General features: G+C 54.7%; 1 long non-coding RNA gene across 1 annotated transcript; it reads right to left on the reverse strand.

The window, feature by feature from the left end:
• Positions 1 to 2,001: 2,001 nt before the first annotated feature.
• Positions 2,002 to 19,662, reverse strand: LOC142018612 (uncharacterized). The gene is made up of 3 exons (XR_012646873.1): positions 18,158 to 19,662; positions 3,349 to 3,402; positions 2,002 to 2,505 (listed from the first exon to the last, which is right to left on the reverse strand). It is a non-coding gene; the product is annotated as an uncharacterized LOC142018612 (long non-coding RNA).
• Between the last annotated feature and the right edge of the window lie 50 nt (positions 19,663 to 19,712).

Consider the following 19,712-nt stretch of genomic DNA (forward strand, 5'->3'; position numbering starts at 1 on the left):
GTATATTTTCTTTGTTTGGAGTATTGCATTAACAGACCTATTCCAGAAACAGACTTCTTTCATTGGAAAGTTTACAGGGTTGTTTGATCTATTGGAAGTTCTTAACCTCTGTTCCATGAGTAGAATAAATTCATTCAGCATCTATAGGTTGCTTCAGTGGGATGGAGATAAATGTTATCAGGGTGTTACCTGTTAAGGCAGTAGAACAGGACATTAAGGCTACGTCTACACGTGCAGCCAACATCGAAATAGTCTATTTCGATGAATAACGTCTACACGTCCTCCAGGGCCAGCAACGTCGATGTTCAACTTCGACGTTGCTCAGCCCAACATCGAAATAGGCGCAGCGAGGGAACGTCTACACGTCAAAGTAGCACACATCGAAATAGGGATGCCAGGCACAGCTGCAGACAGGGTCACAGGGCGGACTCAACAGCAAGCCGCTCCCTTAAAGGGCCCCTCCCAGACACAGTTGCACTAAACAACACAAGATACACAGAGCTGAGAACTGTTTGCAGACCCTGTGCCTGCAGCATAGATCCCCAGCTGCCGCAGAAGCAGCCAGAAGCCCTGGGCTAAGGGCTGCTGCCCACGGTGACCATAGAGCCCCGCAGGGGCTGGAGAGAGAGCATCTCTCAACCCCCCAGCTGATGGCCGCCATGGAGGACCCAGCAATTTCGACGTTGCGGGACGCGGATCGTCTACACGGTCCCTACCTCGACGTTGAACGTCGAAGTAGGGCGCTATTCCTATCTCCTCATGAGGTTAGCGACTTCGACGTCTCGCCGCCTAACTTCGAAGTTAACTTCGAAATAGCGCCCGACACGTGTAGATGCGACGGGCGCTATTTTGAAGTTGGTGCCGCTACTTCGAAGTAGCGGCACCAACTTCGAAATAGCGCCCGTCGCGTCTACACACGTCGGGCGCTATTTCGAAGTTAACTTCGACGTTAGGCGGCAAGACGTCGAAGTCGCTAACCTCATGAGGAGATAGGAATAGCGCCCTACTTCGACGTTCAACGTCGAAGTAGGGACCGTGTAGACGATCCGCGTCCCGCAACGTCGAAATTGCTGGGTCCTCCATGGCGGCCATCAGCTGGGGGGTTGAGAGATGCTCTCTCTCCAGCCCCTGTGGGGCTCTATGGTCACCGTGGGCAGCAGCCCTTAGCCCAGGGCTTCTGGCTGCTTCTGCAGCAGCTGGGGATCTATGCTGCAGGCACAGGGTCTGCAACCAGTTGTCAGCTCTGTGTATCTTGTGTTGTTTAGTGCAACTGTGTCTGGGAGGGGCCCTTTAAGGGAGCGGCTTGCTGTTGAGTCCGCCCTGTGACCCTGTCTGCAGCTGTGCCTGGCATCCCTATTTCGATGTGTGCTACTTTGACGTGTAGACGTTCCCTCGCTGCGCCTATTTCGATGTTGGGCTGAGCAACGTCGAAGTTGAACATCGACGTTGCTGGCCCTGGAGGACGTGTAGACGTTATTCATCGAAATAGACTATTTCGATGTCGCAACATCGAAATAAGCTATTTCGATATTGGCTGCACGTGTAGACGTAGCCGTAGACGATCCGCGTCCTGCAACATCGAAATAGCGGGGTCCTCCATGGAAGCCATCAGCTGAGGGGTTGAGAGACGCTCTCTCTCCAGCCCCTGCGGGGCTCTATGGTCACCGTGGGCAGCAGCCCTTAGCCCAGGGCTCCTGGCTGCTGCTGCGGCAGCTGGGGATCCATGCTGCAGGAACAGGGTCTGCAACCAGTTGTCGGCTCTGTGGATCTTGTGGTGTTTAGTGCAACTGTGTCTGGGAGGGGCCCTTTAAGGGAGCGGCTTGCTGTTGAGTCCTCCCTGTGACCCTGTCTGCAGCTGTGCCTGGCACCCTTATTTCGATGTGTGCTACTTTGGCGTGTAGACGTACCCTCGCAGCGCCTATTTCGATGTGGTGCCGCACAACGTCGAAGTTGAACATCGACGTTGCCAGCCCTGGAGGACGTGTAGACGTTATTCATCGAAATAGCCTATTTCGATGTTGGCTTCACATGTAGACGTAGCCTAAATCAATTAAATAGCAATGCAGAATATTTAAAAAATGTATTTTAGCAAAACGTATGCATGGAAATATCTAGGTAAAAGACACCTCACTAAAATATTGAGTAGATAGAATGATCTTACCAACTGATAAAGCTATGTGGCAGGAAATCTGAAACAGTATCTGTTGCTCTTCTGCAAAATGGCATGTATTCAAGGTTGTGAATGCCATGGCTCAAAGAAGACTTCATTAAACAACAGTCCTGTTGCCTTCTCCCCAGATGAAACAACACAAATTCCCTAATGAGGACTCCATGAGGCTGAGTGGCGAGTGTATATAGCCCTCGTTGGCTCTGCCCTTTCATCTGAAATATCTCACAGTAGAGAGTCACTATTCATTCTCCCCAGAGTCCTTTTACAGTGAGAAACTCTGTTTTGTCTCTGATCAGAATTGTTTACCCTTTAGGGGAGATCCTAACACCTGTGTGCTATGGAAAAATGTAAATATGTATTAATATGTAAAAATTACATTAAAAGAATGTGAAGTTGCAAGCCCAAGTTAGAACTGCTAGAAGTAAGATAGCCAGTGTTCTCTTAATTTGGCTCCTTTGCACACATGCATTATGGGACACTCTTTAATTACACAGTCACATGCTATCTTTTGCATAGAACCCCTCCCCTGTCCTGAGCTCAGGATGCATGGAACACATTCACTAAGCAGTTATTCAGTATGGTCAACAACCCTAATGTGATACACAGGAGGGTGGAAGTAAGTTGCACTTACAGCCACATTCATAAGTTTCTTAGCTTAGTCCTAGTCTGTGTGGCCAGCTGGTCTGTCTTCCCAAGCCACAATTCCTTGTCCCATCTCTTTATTCAGTCATATCTGCTTGTCTCTTCCACCCAGATCCTCATTCAATTTCTTTGCCCAGCACCTCCCGCTCCCACAGTTTCTCTTCCTCCTTCATTCCTACTCTCTTACACATATATACACCTGTCAGCCAATAGCTGGGTACGGGTGCCCAAGAGTCTGCTCCGTGGAGTGGCACAACTCCACTCTAGGCTCTCAGCACTCTCACCTATGGCCAGGCTGTGGTAACCAAACAGCAGTCAGGCTTAGATCTTAACTAGTTAAAAGCTTATTAAGCTACAGTTATAAGCATGCTGTTACTAAAGGCTATTGTTTGCTACTTATATGCTAGCAGAGTACAGGTGTTAACAGGTTACGTTAAAATCCAGTCCAATGACATCTTAATACGACATTTACCTATAGAGCTCTAATTCTTTAACTGTGTACACCAAAAGGAAACCTTAATGTGGGTATATCTTACCCTCCTTGCGTCTCTCAATACCAGCATAGCCAAGCCAGGATCGGTCACTCAATTCTGCAGAAAGATGAATACAAGGTTAGGCGTCCCCAGTCAAGGACCTCGGGAAGCAATCACCTGACCCGACCAGCAGGTAGTTGGTGAAAATGCACTCGGAGTCAGTGCGCTGCTGGGTCCATCTTTATACCCCTTGGGTTATGTATTCTCTTTCTTATCTATGGTGCCAGATTGTATTGGTCTGTCTTTGTGATGCCAGTTCTTACAAGGGTGGTTTTTACTTAATTTGCACTTGTAAGACAGGAGATAAGGAATTTTGAAGTACAGGACATTCTCTTACTTGGGCGGGGATTTCTCTCCTGAGATGGCTGTGTGGGTGCATCACTTTATCAGTACTAGCCAAGGGCAGTTCTCTGAGGCCCTTCGTTAACGGTTAGCCTGCTAGCCCTCTATCTGTGTTTTCGGTTCCTCAGGGTCACGATGAGCCAGCACATCTGGGCCCCTTTAGGAAGGCATCAAAGACTGTGCTGTTTAACTGCTGTTCAGTGTCCTGTGTGCTCTGAGGCACCTTAGAGGGGAGGCAAAAGCTGGTCTGTAGTGGGGAGATTTTGTCTGGCTACATTACCATACTACAGCTCTTGTCCCCTCTGTTTCATTCACACACTCTACTCCTCCTTGTTGACACCAGGGAAGCGGGTGACATTGGGAGCACAGGACAGCCAGGCTCCCTGATCTCCATTCCACTTCCAGGCCCCATCCTAGCCTGGAGTGTCTGAGAGCTGCAGTTGCAGGGAAAGTCCAACAGGGCTGTAACATACTCAGTCACTCTGAGAGGATAGCATGTTCTCAGTCCAGTAAGCAGAAGGAGAGGAGAGAGGTTCTCGCACACCTACTGAAGAGGGTAACTGAAGAGGAGCTGCTGAAGTCCAACAAGGGTCTTCTGAGCATGTGTGAACTGCAATTCCCTGCACTCATCTCTCCCAAAGACTTATAACTGTCCAGAATAATTCCAGCTGAGGCTGAGACATACCGCGTGGAAAATTTCAACCCAAAGAGTCAGTTTAGCACAGTTAAATGCAACTGAACAGGAGATCTTACAGGAATTTTTGGGCAATCTTATTAATGAATACCACTGATAATATGGTAGATCAGAGGGCACTCATAGTTATGATGCCACCGCTCTGTCATCATCTGGACAGTGCTTCTACTGCAGTGGTGCCTGGAGAAAACAGGGACCTGGCTGAAAAATCACTTGTCTGTACTGTATCAAGACCAAGCACAGGTCATTCTATTTGAAAGTTTCATTAGAGATGGGGGGTGACCACGTTGTGCTTTGGCAAATATAGGACACTTGCCTCTGGAGATGCTCTCCCATGTCAGGGCTCCTTGGTGATGGAGGCTGCTGCCCCATGGTGAGGCACTGGGTGTGGGGTCTCCACAGCCTCCTGATGAGAGGTAGCGGAGGCGGGTTTGGTAATCTCTTGGCAGGGTATATGTGCTGGGAATAGGGGCTTCACAGCCATCCAGCTGTGCTGGGGCAGAGAACAGGGCAGTCACCCCACAATGGAGCTTCTCTGCAGCAGAAGCTGCCTCCTCAAGGCAGAGGGTGCCCAAGGCGCAAGGTGGCCATCCCATGGAGGGGCTCCCTGGCAGCAGCAGTTGTCTCCCTTAGGTGTAGGGCACCAGGGAACGAGGCAGCCACCCTGTTGTGGAGTTGTCTGGCAACAGACTGACACCATGGGGCGTTGGGGAATGGGGCAGTCTCCCCATGGAGAAGCTCCACTGCATCAGAAGCTGCTGCCCCAAGGCACAGGGTACCAGCTAACAGGGCAGCCTCCCCACAGAGGAGCTCTGTGGCAGTGGCAGTGTCACCCCACGGCAGAGGGTGCCAGGGAACTGGGCAGCTGCTCTTCAGTGGGGCTCCCTGTCTGCAGAGGCTGCCCCCCTGAGACACTGGGTGTCAGGGAACAGAGCCCCACAAAGTAAGAGAAAGTTTGCCCATTTCTTAAAAAAGTTGGGACGCATGTGGGACCGCGTAAATAAAGGACTGTCCTGCGAGAAACAGGATGGTCACCCTAATCAGAGAACTGGAAGAATCTCGAATTGCCCCCACCATTGAAGGCATCCATTCTCATTGCAGAGGTGGTACAGAGCCTTAGGGACTTGCTGACTTCTATGGTCTTGGACTCCAAATGCTAACTGTCTACTGCTGGCTAGAAGACTGTGCCCCAGCCAAGGCCTTCTGCAGGCGAGCCTACCAGTGCATGCTAGTTTCTATATCTCAGGTTGCCCATGAACGCTTCTCCTGCAAACTGCAGCGATTCTAGCAGGAGCAAGGTATTAGACCACGTAGACTGCACCATTGCATCACACTGCAGTAGCTGCTGCCTGCTTCCAAGTTCAGCAGAAGGGTCTTATCTGTCTTGACAGTTCCCTAAATAGTCTGGGCACTGGCACCCACTCTGTGCTCACTGGAATACCAGCCTCGTTCAAAGCAGACACTTCAGACGGCAGAGCTTTGGACTCCTGACGTTCCTTTCCCCATTATGTTGTCTGTGCAGGGTACTGACTTCTTGGGCAGGCATCTTATTGTCTGCACATGCCCCTGGCATTATTTAATATGCCAGGCAGAGGGAGAGGTGGAGTACAGCTGCAGCTCACTAATTCCAGCTGATATTAGGCAGTCTTCATATCGTCAATGCATGTTGCAAGACTCATCTCTTTCTTCAGGTGACCTCCAAAGTCCTGACATTTGGCATTAAATTCCAAAGGAAGTGCCAGCGCTCAGCTCAAGCAGAGCCACTCTTCTGATCTGCAGCAGGATTCCAGGCAAGGTAACATTGCTATCAAAGGGGTTTCTCTTCTTGAATTCAGTTAATGCTCTGTTATAATGCCCGGTTCACAAGCTTTATCTTCAACAACAGTACAGTACCACACATTTTTCTTAATGTGCGGGTGATATCTGAGCCAGTCTCAGGACAATTGAAATCCCCAGTAAAATATCACTAACCACTGTGACAAAGTTCCTTGTCAGCCTCTGTGGGTCCCTGCGCTTCCTGGCGGATTTGTGCTGCCTCAGAGACTCACGGAGGCCCCGCTTTTGCCCAGGTCCTTCCAAAGGCAGGGGTCTCCACTTAGCAAGCCATCCTCATCATAGGCAGGACCAGTACAGGGAGAATAATACCAGTCCCCTTGCAGGCCCATGCCTGCTCCAGTAAGTGATCCCTCAGGGGAAGGGTGGGGGGAGTCCAGACCCACCCTCTACCCTGGACTCCGGCCCAGGGTCCCTATGAGAACAAGAGGCAACCGGCAGGACCTTTACCCCTGCCCCAAAGTAGTAGCCTCACCCTGGGCCACTTCGCCCACCACTTCCCCGTGGTACCTTTTCGCTGTGCTCGTGCTTGTGCTCGTGCTCCTGCTCGTCCCAAAACCTTCCCCCCTGCTACCAGATGGGGAGCCTTTTATGGGGAGCACAGGGTCTATCTGACCAATGAAGGTCTCGGCCTAGACAGGGAACAGAAACACTCTGTCCTCCAGGCTGCAGGGCTGCCGCGAGGATCCCATCTGGGGAGCCCCAGGGTTGGGAGGTGAGGTGCTGGGCAGCCTTTGGCTGCTTAAGGCCCCCCTGGGGCTGTCCTTTGGCCCCCTTTCTGAGCCAGCTTCTCTTCCCTGCCTTAGGCAGGCTGCTTTCTTCTCCCCCCCACCCCACGCCTCCCAGCTAGTTTCTTCTGGGCCTTCTGCGTGGGTGGTGTGAGGGGGCACTCCTGCTGCCCTGCTTCTTGGTGGGGAGGGGGGTACCCCCCTCCTTCCATCTTCTGGGGGGGGACTTTGCTGGCCCTCTACTTGGGCCCACCTTTCCATCCACTGGCTGCTGCATCCTCACTGCTCCAGAGGAGGTAAGGGGCTTTCTTGGGCCACGGCTGGGCTTCCCTCCACAGCTTGCTGTGGAGCGGCTTGGGGTGGTGAGTTTGGGTGGGGCCCCTCCCCACCGGGGCCCCAGAGGGGTGGCTGCATAGATGGGGATGGGGTGTTAGCGTGTGGTCCCTGCCCCACACCTGTAGCCACCACCTCCTTTACCCACCCCACACACCCAGCTGCCACCGGGGCCCTCTCCAACTGGGCCCCACCCTAACCATCTGCCCCTTCCTCCTTCCTGCATCTGCGGGGCTCTGCAGCAGGAGCTGCTGTGGGCCCACCTTCAGGCACCCGTGGGTGCACCTTTCCCCTGACACCCCCTCCCCTTCCTGGTTGGCTCTGCCACCCCTCCTTCTTACCCCTCCCTTTGTGCCCACCCCACCCTTTTTGTGTTTGTTAGGTGCCTGAGTCCCTCCCCTTCTCTCACACTCACCTCCCCACACATACATATATTGACCCCCCCCACATCCCAGTGCAGTAGTAGGAGCCATTTACCATCTTGTGCTGGGAGTTGTAGCCTTCTTGCATTCCCTTTCCTCCATCTCTCCTCCTGCCCCACCCCCACCTGACCAGGTCCTCAGCCTGGCCAGTGGGGGAGGGGTAGCCGCTTCCTCCCTCCCTTCTCCCTTTCTCCTCCCCTCCCCCACTCTTTCTTATAGCGCCCTACCTCTATAAAATTCCTTGCCCTGCGCCCCTCATCATGACCTCCACAACCACCAGGGGGTACATCTGGTGATGCCCCCCTCCCTCTTCCCTCCACTACTACCCCTTCCACCCTTGAAATGGTGGCCCACTCGTCCAGGGCTGTTGGGAATCTTGCCATTGCATTGGTTGAGGGCGCAGGCGTGGGCTCCGGGGCTCCTGCTGCCTCCGCCGTGGCGCCCTCCTCCAGCGACCCCACCCCGAATCCGCCCCCCCGAAAGGGCAGGAAGGGCCAGGGGACCAAAAAGGGCAAGAGCCCTGCCCAGAAGGCCAAACCTCCCGCGGCTGGGCCCTCCACCCCAGCTGCCGAAACACCTGCTGCAGCTTCCCCTCCTTCCCGGCCCCCTGTTTCCTCCACCGATCCTGGGAGCTCTGATCCCCCAGCCCCCAGGTCATATGCCCAGGCAGTGGCGGCCGCCATGCATCCTGCTCCTTCCGCCTCCGCTCAGAATACCATCCCCAACGGTCGCGGCCCCTTCCCCGCCCTCACCAGGAGGCACGGAGTCCGCTGCCTTGTGGTGTCAGCCTCGCCCCACATCGAGACCTACGTGCGGGCGTTGGCGCGGGTGGTGGGGCCCGCGGCCGTGGTGGCGGCCTCTTGAATGTTCGGAAAGATCGTCTTCTTCCTGGCATTGGAGGCCGCACTCAGGAGGCGGTGGAGAGGGGCTTGGCGGTCGGGATTGCCCCTGGAGCAGCTCGAGGACCTGGGCATATGGGTGGTTTTCTCCTCTGTCCCTCCCTTCCTCCCCAATTCTGCCCTTCTGTCTTTCCTCACCTTCCTGGGCCGGCCCTTGTCAGTCCTGAGTTCCCTCCCTCTAGGATGCAAAGACCCAGTGCTACGGCACGTGCTCGCCTTCCGCCGTCAGGCGCGAATCCAACTGCCGCAGGCGGCAGCACAGGGTGGGGTGGCCCAGGAGGGGACTATACTGGTGCCTCATCAAGGGGCCCAGTATCGGGTCTATTACACCTTGGGGGAGGCCCGGTGCTTTGTGTGTCAGGCGGTGGGGCATGTCCGGAGGGATTGCCCCCTGGCCCAGCACAAAAGAGGGGAGCCCAGGACCTCCTCCGACCCGGGGGGCTCCAGCCACATGACCGGCGATGCCCTGACCGCAGCAGGCCCTGGGACCGCCCCTCCTCCTCCCGCCCCGGACGGAACCATTGCCGCTCGGGCATCGGACGACGCCCAGGCTCATGGTGAGTGGCAAGAAGAAGCAGGCACCAGCGCCCGAGCGGGCATTCAAGCCAGGTTTGTGGAGGAGAGAGAGGCAGGGCCGGCGGCAGGACCTGGACAGGGCCCACCCCAGTGCGGGCCATCCCTTTCCCTCACTGTCCCGTCCTCCTTCTCCTTCCCTCCCTCCTCGTTACCTCCGTCCCCTGGTCCTTCCTCCTGTACCGCCAAACCCACCTCTTTGGAGGACTGGCTACTAGTAAGGGGGAAGTGCAAAAAAAGAAATGCACGTGCCCGGCACTCCACCCTGTCGGAGAACGGGGTGGATGTGCCGCACAAGGTGTTAAAGATCGCTGCCAGCCCTGATCCACCTGCTGAACCACCAGCTACTGACCATCTGCCGGGGGTGACTGAGGCCGTCGCAGCGGCAATGGAGGATACCACACCTTAGCTGTGTCTACACGTGCACGCTACTTCGAAGTAGGGGCACTAACTTCGAAATAGCGCCCGTCGCGGCTACACGCGTCGGGCGCTATTTCGAAGTTAACTTCGACGTTAGGCGGCGAGACGTCGAAGTCGCTAACCCCATGAGGGGATCGGAATAGCGCCCTACTTCAACGTTCAACATCGAAGTAGGGCACATGTAGACGATCCGCGTCCTGCAACGTCGAAATTGCCAGGTCCTCCATGGCGGCCATCAGCTGCGGGGTTGAGAGATGCTCTCTCTCCAGCCCCTGCGGGGCTCTATGGTCACCGTGGGCAGCAGCCCTTAGCCCAGGGCTTCTGGCTGCTGCTGCGGCAGCTGGGGATCCATGCTGCAGGCACAGGGTCTGCAACCAGTTGTCAGCTCTGTGGATCTTGTGGTGTTTAGTGCAACTGTGTCTGGGAGGGGCCCTTTAAGGGAGCGGCTTGCTGTTGAGTCCTCCCTGTGACCCTGTCTGCAGCTGTGCCTGGCACCCTTATTTCGATGTGTGCTACTTTGGCGTGTAGACGTACCCTCGCAGCGCCTATTTCGATGTGGTGCCGCGCAACGTCGAAGTTGAACATCGACGTTGCCAGCCCTGGAGGACGTGTAGATGTTATTCATCGAAATAGCCTATTTCGATGTTGGCTTCACGTGTAGACGTAGCCCTTCTGTCCCGGAGCCCAAGCCCAAAGGGGCAGAAGAGGCCTGTCCTGAGCCCGTGCCCTCCTCCAACACCCCTCCGGCTGCTGCCCAGACCGCCGTCGTGGAGCGCCCGGAGGAGGTGAGCCCCGGCCTCGCCCTCCTCTCGCAGGAGGTTGAGGCCCTAGGCCTAACCCCAGCTGCTCTGGACTTAGAGGGCCTGCTACTGGAAGCCTGCAGGCCGACTGCCTACACTCAGCCATCCCCCTCTCTTTCCCCACCTGCCGGCGATCCCCTAACCACTACCCGTCCTTGTTCAGGGACGTCGTGGGGTGCGACCATCCCCCTGGCTGGGGACACCCTCCCAACCGCAATTTCCCAGACCCTGGATGCTCTGGGAGGATCTGTGTTCCCCCCTTGCTCTCCCTTCCATCCTGGGTCGAAAACCCCAATGCCAACCCTCCCACCTCATCAGTGCCTGCCCCCGAATGCACTGGCACCTTATCCTTTACACCCTCTCCCTTCTCACCACCCGGAAAAGGTCCCCCTTCCGAAACCCCTCTTGTTTGCACTCCTGCCCCCACTCCCACCTTAACCCCCGCTCCCGCCCCCGCCCCCGCCCCCGCCCCCTCTTCCAATCAATGCCGTGCCCCGGAACCTGTGCCCTTATCCCCCTCCAGACCCTCCCTCTCCCCCCCACTGCCTCCCCCACCCTCCTTCCCTCCTCCTCCACCTCACCCTTTTCCTCATGGCCCCTCCCCCTTCCATAAAACCTTTACCCCTCCTGCCCCCATCCCTTTCCTTCCTGCCCCCGCCTTGGACCCTGTCTGTTCATAACCACTCCCAAGGCTGCAAACCCTCGGGAGGCCCCCTTTGCTTTGCCCTCTCCCAGAACTTTCAGGGCTGCTGTCCCTCCGCCACCCCTACTCCTCCCAAAACCAAGCCCCAGCCTCCAGCCCGACCTCCTTGCCGGCCGTCGGGCCCAAAAAGATACGAGGCCGAGGGGCACTCGAGACCCCAAGGCCCTGGCACCCCATGCGCTGGTGGATGAGATGCAAGTTCTTGGAGGACGTTTGCGGCTCCAAGAACAAAGTAGCTCTCACCCTCCAGCGCTGGGGTGACTTTCGCTTCATCCTTGAGTCCGTGAGGGCCCTTCTAAAGGAGGGCAAGGGGACCAGGAGGAGGGACGCTGAGGCCTACCAACAGGCCTGTGGCTTCCGTGACGCTCTAATCACCTATGGTGTCGGCCACAGCTTGCTGTGTGGCCCCACAGGGACTGTTGGCGTTCCCTCTGGTGAGGATCCTCCCCAGCCCTCTAAATACTGCTGATCATCTTTGCCACCTTGAACACCAGGGGCTGCAGTCGGGACTCCGCAGGTGCTAGGTGCTCTCCTTCCTCCGAGAGGGGGGGTACTCGGTCACCTTCTTACAGGAGACCCACACTACTCAGACCGCCGAAGCCAGCTGGTGGCTGGAGTGTGGAGGCGGGGTCCATCTTAGTCACCTCTCGGCCCATTGGGCCGGGGTAGCAGCCCTGTTCTCCCCAGACCTGCAGCCCGAGGTGCTGGGGAGCGTCGAGGTCATGCCAGGCCGCCTGCTGTATCTCCGGGTATGGATGGAGGGGCTGCCCCTCCACCTCATCAAAGTTTACTCCCCAACATCCGGCCCGGAGAGAACATCCTTCTTCTGGCAGGCAGCAGCCTTCCTCGACTCCATCGATCCTCGTGAGTGCCTGGTGCTCGGTGGGGATTTTAACTGCATCCTCGAGGAGTGGAACCATACAGGGACGGAGCAGTGCCAGGCCGCTACAGATGTCCTCAGGGAGCTCATCAATCTTCGCTCCCTGGTGGATGTCTGGCACAGCCACCACCTGGATGAGGACACCGTCTTCACCTGCGTCCGGGTGGTGGGCCACAAATCCATGCACTCCCGGTTGGACCACATCTACATCTCCCGGCAACATCTCTCTCAGGCCCACTCCTCCAGCGTGCGGCCGGCCCCTTTCTCGGACCACCATGTGGTGGCTGTGAAGGCTTCCCTCTCTCCGGGGAAGTAGGGGTCGGCCTACTGGCACTTCAACAACAGCCTGTTCGGGGATGTGGGCTTCGTGGCATCCTTCCAGGAGTTCTGGCTGGCCTGGTGCAGGCAACAGCATGCCTTTCCCTCGGCGCGGCGGCTGTGGGATCTGGGAAAGGTGCACACGCAGCTCTTCTGCCGCGACTGTGCCTGGGGGGGGCCAGCCGGTGGTGGGATGCGTTGGTAGGACAGCTGGAGTGGGAGGTTCTTGAGCTGGAGAGTCACCTGGCAGCCAGCCCCAGAGATCCATCCCTCTGCGGCATGTACTGGGAGAAGCAGGACGAGCTCAGGGCCCTCGACACCCTTCGGGCACAGGGAGCCTTGTGAGGTCGCAGATCCAGCTCCTCCAGGAGATGGACTGCGACTCCCACTTCTTCTATGCCCTGGAGAAAAAGAGGGGTGCCAAGAAACATTTCCTCTGCCTCCTTGTGGAGGATGGCACCCCTCTTACGGATCCGGTGGACATGCGCAAGAGGGCTCACACCTTCTACACCACCCTTTTCTCCCCACATCTGACCGATGCCAACGCCTGCAGAGTGCTTTGGGACCAACTCCCTTCAGCCAGCATGGGCGACGGGGACCGGCTAGAGCTTCCTCTCACTCTAGCTGAGCTCTCAGAAGCTCTCCGTCTTATGCCCACCAACAAATCCCTGGGCATGGACGGGCTGACCGTGGAGTTCTACCGCATTTTTTGGGACGTCCTCGGCCCAGACCTGCTCAGCATCTGGGCCGAGTCCTTGCAAACGGGGGTCCTCCCCCTGTCATGCAGGTGGGCCATCCTCACCCTGCTGCCCAAAAAGGGGGGACTCCCGCGACCTTCGGAACTGGCGTCCCATCTCGCTCCTCAGCACGGATTACAAGATTATCGCTAAAGCCATCTCCCGTCGCTTGGGGTCCGTGCTGCAGGACGTAGTCCACCCTGACCAGACCTACACCGTCCTGGGCCGCACCATCTTTGACAACCTCTATCTGGTCCGGGATCTCTTGGAGCTCGGGTGCAGGGATGGTCTGTCGTTCGCCCTCCTGTCCCTGGATTAGGAGAAGGCGTTCGACAGGGTGGACCACGGGTATCTCCTGGGCACTCTGTGGGCCTTTGGCTTCGGACCCCATTTCATCAGGTTTCTCCGGGTGCTGTATGCTGCCTCAGAGTGTTTGGTCAAGCTCAACTGGACCCTGACTGCTCTGATCAGCTTTGGGCGAGGGGTGCGTCAAGGCTGCCTGCTGTCAGGCCAGCTCTACGCTCTGGCCATCGAGCCCTTCCTCTGTCTCCCTCGATGAAGGTTGACGGGGTCGGTGGTCCGTGAGCCGGAGCTGCGGCTGGTTCTGTCAGCGTACACCAATGACGTACTCCTCATGGTCCAGGACCCGGGAGACCTGGCACGGTTGGAGGCCTGTCAAGCCGTTTACTTGGCAGCCTCTTCCGCCCGGGTCAACTGCGTCAAGAGCTCTGGCCCAGTGGTCGGGGCTGGGTGGCAGGCGGGCCGCCTCCCACCCACGCCTCAGGCCATTCGGTGGAGTGCAGGTGCACTGTCCTTTCTGGGCGTCTCTCTATCTGCCACGCATCCCTCTCCGCCAGAAAACAGGCAGGGTTTAGAGGGCAGGGTGGCTGAGCGGTTGCGGAGATGGGCGGGGCTGCTGTAGTGCCTCTCCCCACGGGGGAGGGCACTGGTACTTAAGCAACTAATCCTGTCCATGCTCTGGCACCATTTCAACACCCTTGTCCCACCTCTGGGTTTCTTGGCCGCCCTCCAGAAGGTAGTTCTGGAGTTCTTTTGGCCAGGACTGCACTGGGTCCCTGCAGGGGTTCTCCATCTCCCCCTGGAGGAGGGAGGACAGGGCCTGACCTGCCTCCACACTCAGGTCCATGTCTTCCGCCTCCAGGCCCTGCAGGGACTCCTCAACAGCAATAGTGCAGATAGTCCAGTGTGGAGCACGCTGGCACATGCTTTCCTCCGTCGCTTCCAAGGGCTCCGATACGACCAGCAGCTCCTTTATGTGCCTCTGAGAGGCCATCCGCGAGACCTCTCAGAGCTGCCAGCCTTCCACCAGGACCTCCTCCGCACCTGGCGGCTGCTCGCAGTCTTCAGGTCCTTAGGGGCCACCGCGGGGGAAGACCTCCTCACGGAGCCCCTGCTACACAACCCTTACCTCCATGTGCAGGCAGCAGAGTCCCCCGCGGTGTGCCGGATGCTGGTGCTCAGTGGAATCACCAGGGTTGGAGACTTCCTGGACTACGACCGGGGATACTGGATGGAGGCCCCAGCGCTCGCCCAGCACATGGGGCTCTCCACCCTACGTTCTCCCCGGCGCGTACTTGAGGAGGTGAAGGCCGCCTTGCCACCTGCTGCTCACTCCTACCTACGCCGGCTCCTGCGAGAGGGTGCACCCCTCCCCCCTCTCACTCCTGGCCCTCCGGATCTCTCTGTGGGCCCCTGGCTCTGCAAGCCTTCCTGCCCCCCCGCCCCCCGCATCATCCCAGCTGGCTGCACGCCTTGCAGCTGATCCCCTTTCGAACCGTGCCCAGGCGTCATCTGTACACGCTCATGCTTCACACGCTCCACTTCCCCACCCTCACGTCCCACCCAGATCACAAGTGGCAGGACCTTCTACCACCTTCGGAGGTTGGGGATCCCTGGTGGGCCAGCCTCTACTCTACCCTGGTCCCACGGCCCACCGGGCACATAAGCTGGAGAGTCCTTCATGGGGCAGTGAGCACGGGGGTGTACTTGGCGAGGTTCACCCCCCTCCTGGACACTTGCTTTTTCTGTGGAACGAGGGAGACCCTGGTGCACATTTACATTGAGTGCGCCAGGTTGCAACCCCTCTTCTGGCTCCTCCAGAACCTCCTGCTGAGGTTCTGGCTGCACTTTTCCCCACACCTTTTTATCCTTGCACACGCCATCCGTGGTCCCACTAAGTTGCGGGACCTCCTCATCAGCCTTCTCCTGGCTATAGCCAAGGTAGCCATTTATAACACTCGGGAGAGGAGGCTGGCGGGGGGTGAGAAGCCTGTGACTGTGGGGCCTATTTCCGCTCCACTCTCTGCTCACGAATCTGGGCAGAGGTCCTTTGGGCGGCGTCCACTGGCTCTCTCGACTCCTTTGAGGGGCAGTGGGTGCTGTCCGGGGTTCTCTGCTCGGTGTCCCCTTCTGGTTCCCTTGTTTTAAACCTTTGACCTCCACTCCCCTCCCTGTTTTTCTCTTTAGTTGTCCCCCGTACTTTGTTGGGGCCATGTTTTTTTTTAATGGGTTCCCCCTCCCTTTAAGAGGGGCCTTCTACTTGTGGGCAGGCTGCGCCCCCCGACTCCCTAGCCTTCAAATAGAACCCAGTATATTGTCCTTCTAGAAGGCTCCAGAAGCTTCCAGGTAAGTGTCTACCACTGGGTTTACCACACCACATAGAGCAGCATTTGCTTGTACATTCCACCCAGGCCTGGACTGAGAAAGGGGGAGGGGGCTGAGCCTGGGACCCTGGCAGCAGCTATTAAAGACCCTGTGTTCCAGGCCCGCCCTTCCTGGTGGAAGTGGGGAAGAGGCAGAACCTCCACGCACTGCCATTCCTCAGCCTTCCACTCTGTGCTGGAGTCCTGGTGCCCTGAGCTCCAGGAAGCTCTGTCCCTGCACAGAGCTCACCTGAAGGCTCCTCCCAACCCTGCACAATGGGACATCAGTTCCTGGTTTGGGACATTTAAGCTCTACTGAAATGCAAATAACTGATGATGAATAACAGAGCTGTTCATAATCCAGAATTAAGAAAGCTGCAAGAAAAAAATCCATCAGATAACTCTGATCAGTACATTTAAGGACGCCCATTTGTTAATCAAAGACTCCTTGTACAGACTGAACCTCTAATCTGGCACCCCCAAGACCTGACCGATGCTGGATGAGAGAATTTGCTGGAATACAGGAAGTCAGTATTGTCTAGCAGTATTACCAACACTTCCACTGCTTGCTGGGCTCTTAGGAGACATTTAGGGGTAAACTCCAGCTAAATAACAGCACAGAGCACTGTGAGCCAGGACTGGTGGCTGGAAACAAACTTTATGGGACCATAAGAAACTTAGTTGCACCCGTGATTAGTGCTCATCTGGCTAACTAATATCATGCCGGATCACGGACGTTGGTGGCTGAGAGAATTCCAGATTAGAGAGGTTGAACTTGTACAGAAAAAGACTTAATTTACCAGAATGTATTCACTGGGAATACACATCTCTCACAATCGGGCCTTTTAACCAAGAGAAAGTGTATTAGGAATAGGAGGAGTGCTTCAAGAGCCTCAAACTTTAAAGAAATAGACTCAGTAAACAGGCAAGTTTTAACTGAGGAATTTGGTGACACATTTGATGGCTTAAGAAGATATGGTTCATTTACATCCTTCATTACATTCATAAGCATAGACCATATGGTCCAGTCCTGGACCCAGTGGATATATATGTGATGCACATTAGGCCCTCGCTGACTTTAGTGGGAGACCTACTGGGCCAATTCCTTATCTTGTTGGTTCCCCTAAATGCATGAACCTGCAGGCTAACATTTGGATTGTCAACCGTCCCAGTTTCACTAGAAATCTCCCTGAATCGGGCTTGATCTCCCAGAGGTGACTGAAGCCAGACTGGGAGATTTTAGGCTGTTAGAAGTCCCTCCCTCCCTGCCTACCTAGGTCCTGTGCCACTCCTGCAACCGGCCAGCACATCCCTGCGGCTCCTGAAGAGGGTTAGGTGGTCTCCACACAATTTCCCCATCCCCAGCTCTGCAGCTCCCAGGGGCTGAGACCGGCAGCCAGTGGGAGCTGTGGAGGTGGTGCTTGAGTGGTAAGGATGGCACTCAGAGGCCCTTAGCCCCCTTCCAGAGGCCACAGGGATGTGCCAGCCCCTCCTGGGAGCAGTGTGAGACCAGCGCAGGCAGGGAGCCTGTCTTCCCCTGCCGTGCCACCAATGGCTCAAGATAAATGCCACCTCTGTGGAGACAGCACCCACTTCTGCACCCCCAACCCCTGCCCTAGCCCTGAGTTGCTTTCAGCTCTCAAACTCCCTCCCAGAGTTTGCACCTTGCGCCCCTTCCTGACCTCAACCCTTGCCCCAGGCTCAGCTCAGAGCCCCCTCCCACACTCCAACCCCTCAGCCCCAGTCCAGAGCCCATGTCCCTCCTGCATCACAACCCTCTGCCCCAGCCTGGGGAGAAAAAGTGAAGGTGGGCAGAGGGAAGGGAGATGGAGGGAGTGCAGCAGGCCTTGGGGAGGGGGCAGGGCAAGGGAAGCTTGGGTTTGTGTGATTAGTCAGCTGGCAACCCTAGTCCCTGAAGGCCTGCTAGAAATTGAGCCCCTGTAAGGAGCTGCTCTGCAGCCCCCAAAGTCCTTAGCTGCTTTGGCAAATCTTGCCCTTCAGTTTTGCAGAGGGTGCGTGTGGAACGTGCATCTTGACCTACTGAGCAGAATAAAAGCTGACAACCTTTGCGTGCTACTCAGGCTTCGATCTAGCTATTTCTATGTAACTCGCTTCAGCCAAATCCCTATGTTGTTACTTTCTCTGGTCTTCAAACACTGACAGCAGGTAGAGGGGGGCAAGCTTTTCCTCTTTCTGTCATCTCTGCAGTAGAAACCTTTGATTTTTTTTTCCTTTTAATTTCAGTTTGTATCCAAACAAGTCTCGCTTCATGTACCCTATATTCTCTTTGAACACAGGCTGATCCTTCCAGATTTGCAATAAAGAATAGCCTTCTGTTGTGTGCAATAAGTCTTTCACTCCTGTACAGTCTGCCACAGAATTACTTACCCTGGCTTCTCATTAGTTTACTTCTCTTCCCTAATGTTGCTCTTGTTTAAGAAACCTGTAAAAGTTTAGCCGCACTCACCTGCCTTTCAAAGGCCAATTCGGTAGACCTTCTTTGACAATATTTGTAACCCTGTCAGAGTTGGAGGCATGTAACAGGTCCACCTCGTTGTCAAAGGCCAGTTTGATAGATGTTCATAGGCAATATTTTTAACTCCTTCAAAGTTGGAGCCCCATTTTCCATTATCTTCTTTCTACTTACGTTGTGTTCTGTTCTTCTTCCCATCCAATTGCCTACAAACTCTTGCATAGTTTTACCTTGGATGCTTTGGGCACTTCTGTTCCTCCTGTTCTCCAGCTGCGGTGAATAATAATCTAATCTCTAGTGGTGTAATTTTTATTTTTAAGTTTAGTATCATGGTGCTGGGTGATGTTGGTGACCTGTGTTGTCCCTACTGGCTTTAATCTCTGACTTATAATACCCAATTAACTTTGCATAGAATCTTATGGAAAGGCCTCCGAAACATAACAATCTTGCCAATTCTTCAGAAGATTTGGTTTGATAAAACGTTTTTTTTTAAGTTGCAAATGCATCTTACGAATAGGATTACTTTATCTTTCAAATGGGGTTATACTTAGGAGGAAGTGGGAAGGAAGTCACCGCCTAAAAGCAGTTGATAGGCATTTATCATTTCATACACAATAGAACTCCTATGCTCTGAACTAATTTGGGATTGAGAACTGCATAAAATTGAATATTTCAAGATTCTCATAGGTATGTATATAAAAGTTACATTAACATAGCTTGGTGGAGTCATAGAATCCTAGAACTGGAAGGGATCCCTAAAGGTCATCAAGTCCAGTCCTCTGCACTCTTGACAGGACCAAGCACCATTTAGATCATCCCTGATGGGTGTTTGTCTAACCTCCTCTTAAATCTCCAATGGTGGAGACTCCACAACAGGCTGAGGTAATTTATTCCATTGTTAAACGAGTCTGACAGTTAGAGAGCTTTTCTTAATGTCCAACCTAAACCTCCTTTTCTGCAATTTAAGCTTCTTGTCCTCTTATCAGAGGTTTTTCTCTTCTCCTTGTAACATTTTTGATATTTAAAAACTGTTATCATGTCAGCCTCTGTCTTTTTTCCAGACTGAACAAACCCAGTTTTTTCACTCTTCCCTCATAGACCCTGTTTTTTAGACCTTTAATGATTTTTGTTGCTCTTCTCTAAATGTCCAGTTTGTCCACATCTTTTCTGAAATGTGGCACCCAGAACTCAACACAATACCACATTTAGGACATAATCAGTGTGGAGTAAGCGGAAGAATGTCTTCTCATGTTTTTCTCACAACAGTCCTGCTAATGCATCCCAGAATGATGTTTCTATTTTTTTTTTTTTTGCAACAGTATCACACCATTGAGTCATGTTATCTTGTGGTCCATTATGATTCCTAGATCCCTTTCCACAATACTCCTTCCTTTTCCATTTTGTATGTGTGTAATGGAGTGTTTATTTTTAAGTGACAAATATCAGAGGAAGCCGTGTTAGTCTGTATCTTCAAAAACAACAAGAAGTCCTGTAGCACCTTACAGACTAACATATTTTGGAGCATAAACTTTTGGGGGCAAAGATCTGC

The sequence above is a fragment of the Carettochelys insculpta genome, chromosome 10 (genome assembly GCF_033958435.1).
Source record: "Carettochelys insculpta isolate YL-2023 chromosome 10, ASM3395843v1, whole genome shotgun sequence".
Classification (NCBI taxonomy): domain Eukaryota; kingdom Metazoa; phylum Chordata; order Testudines; family Carettochelyidae; genus Carettochelys; species Carettochelys insculpta.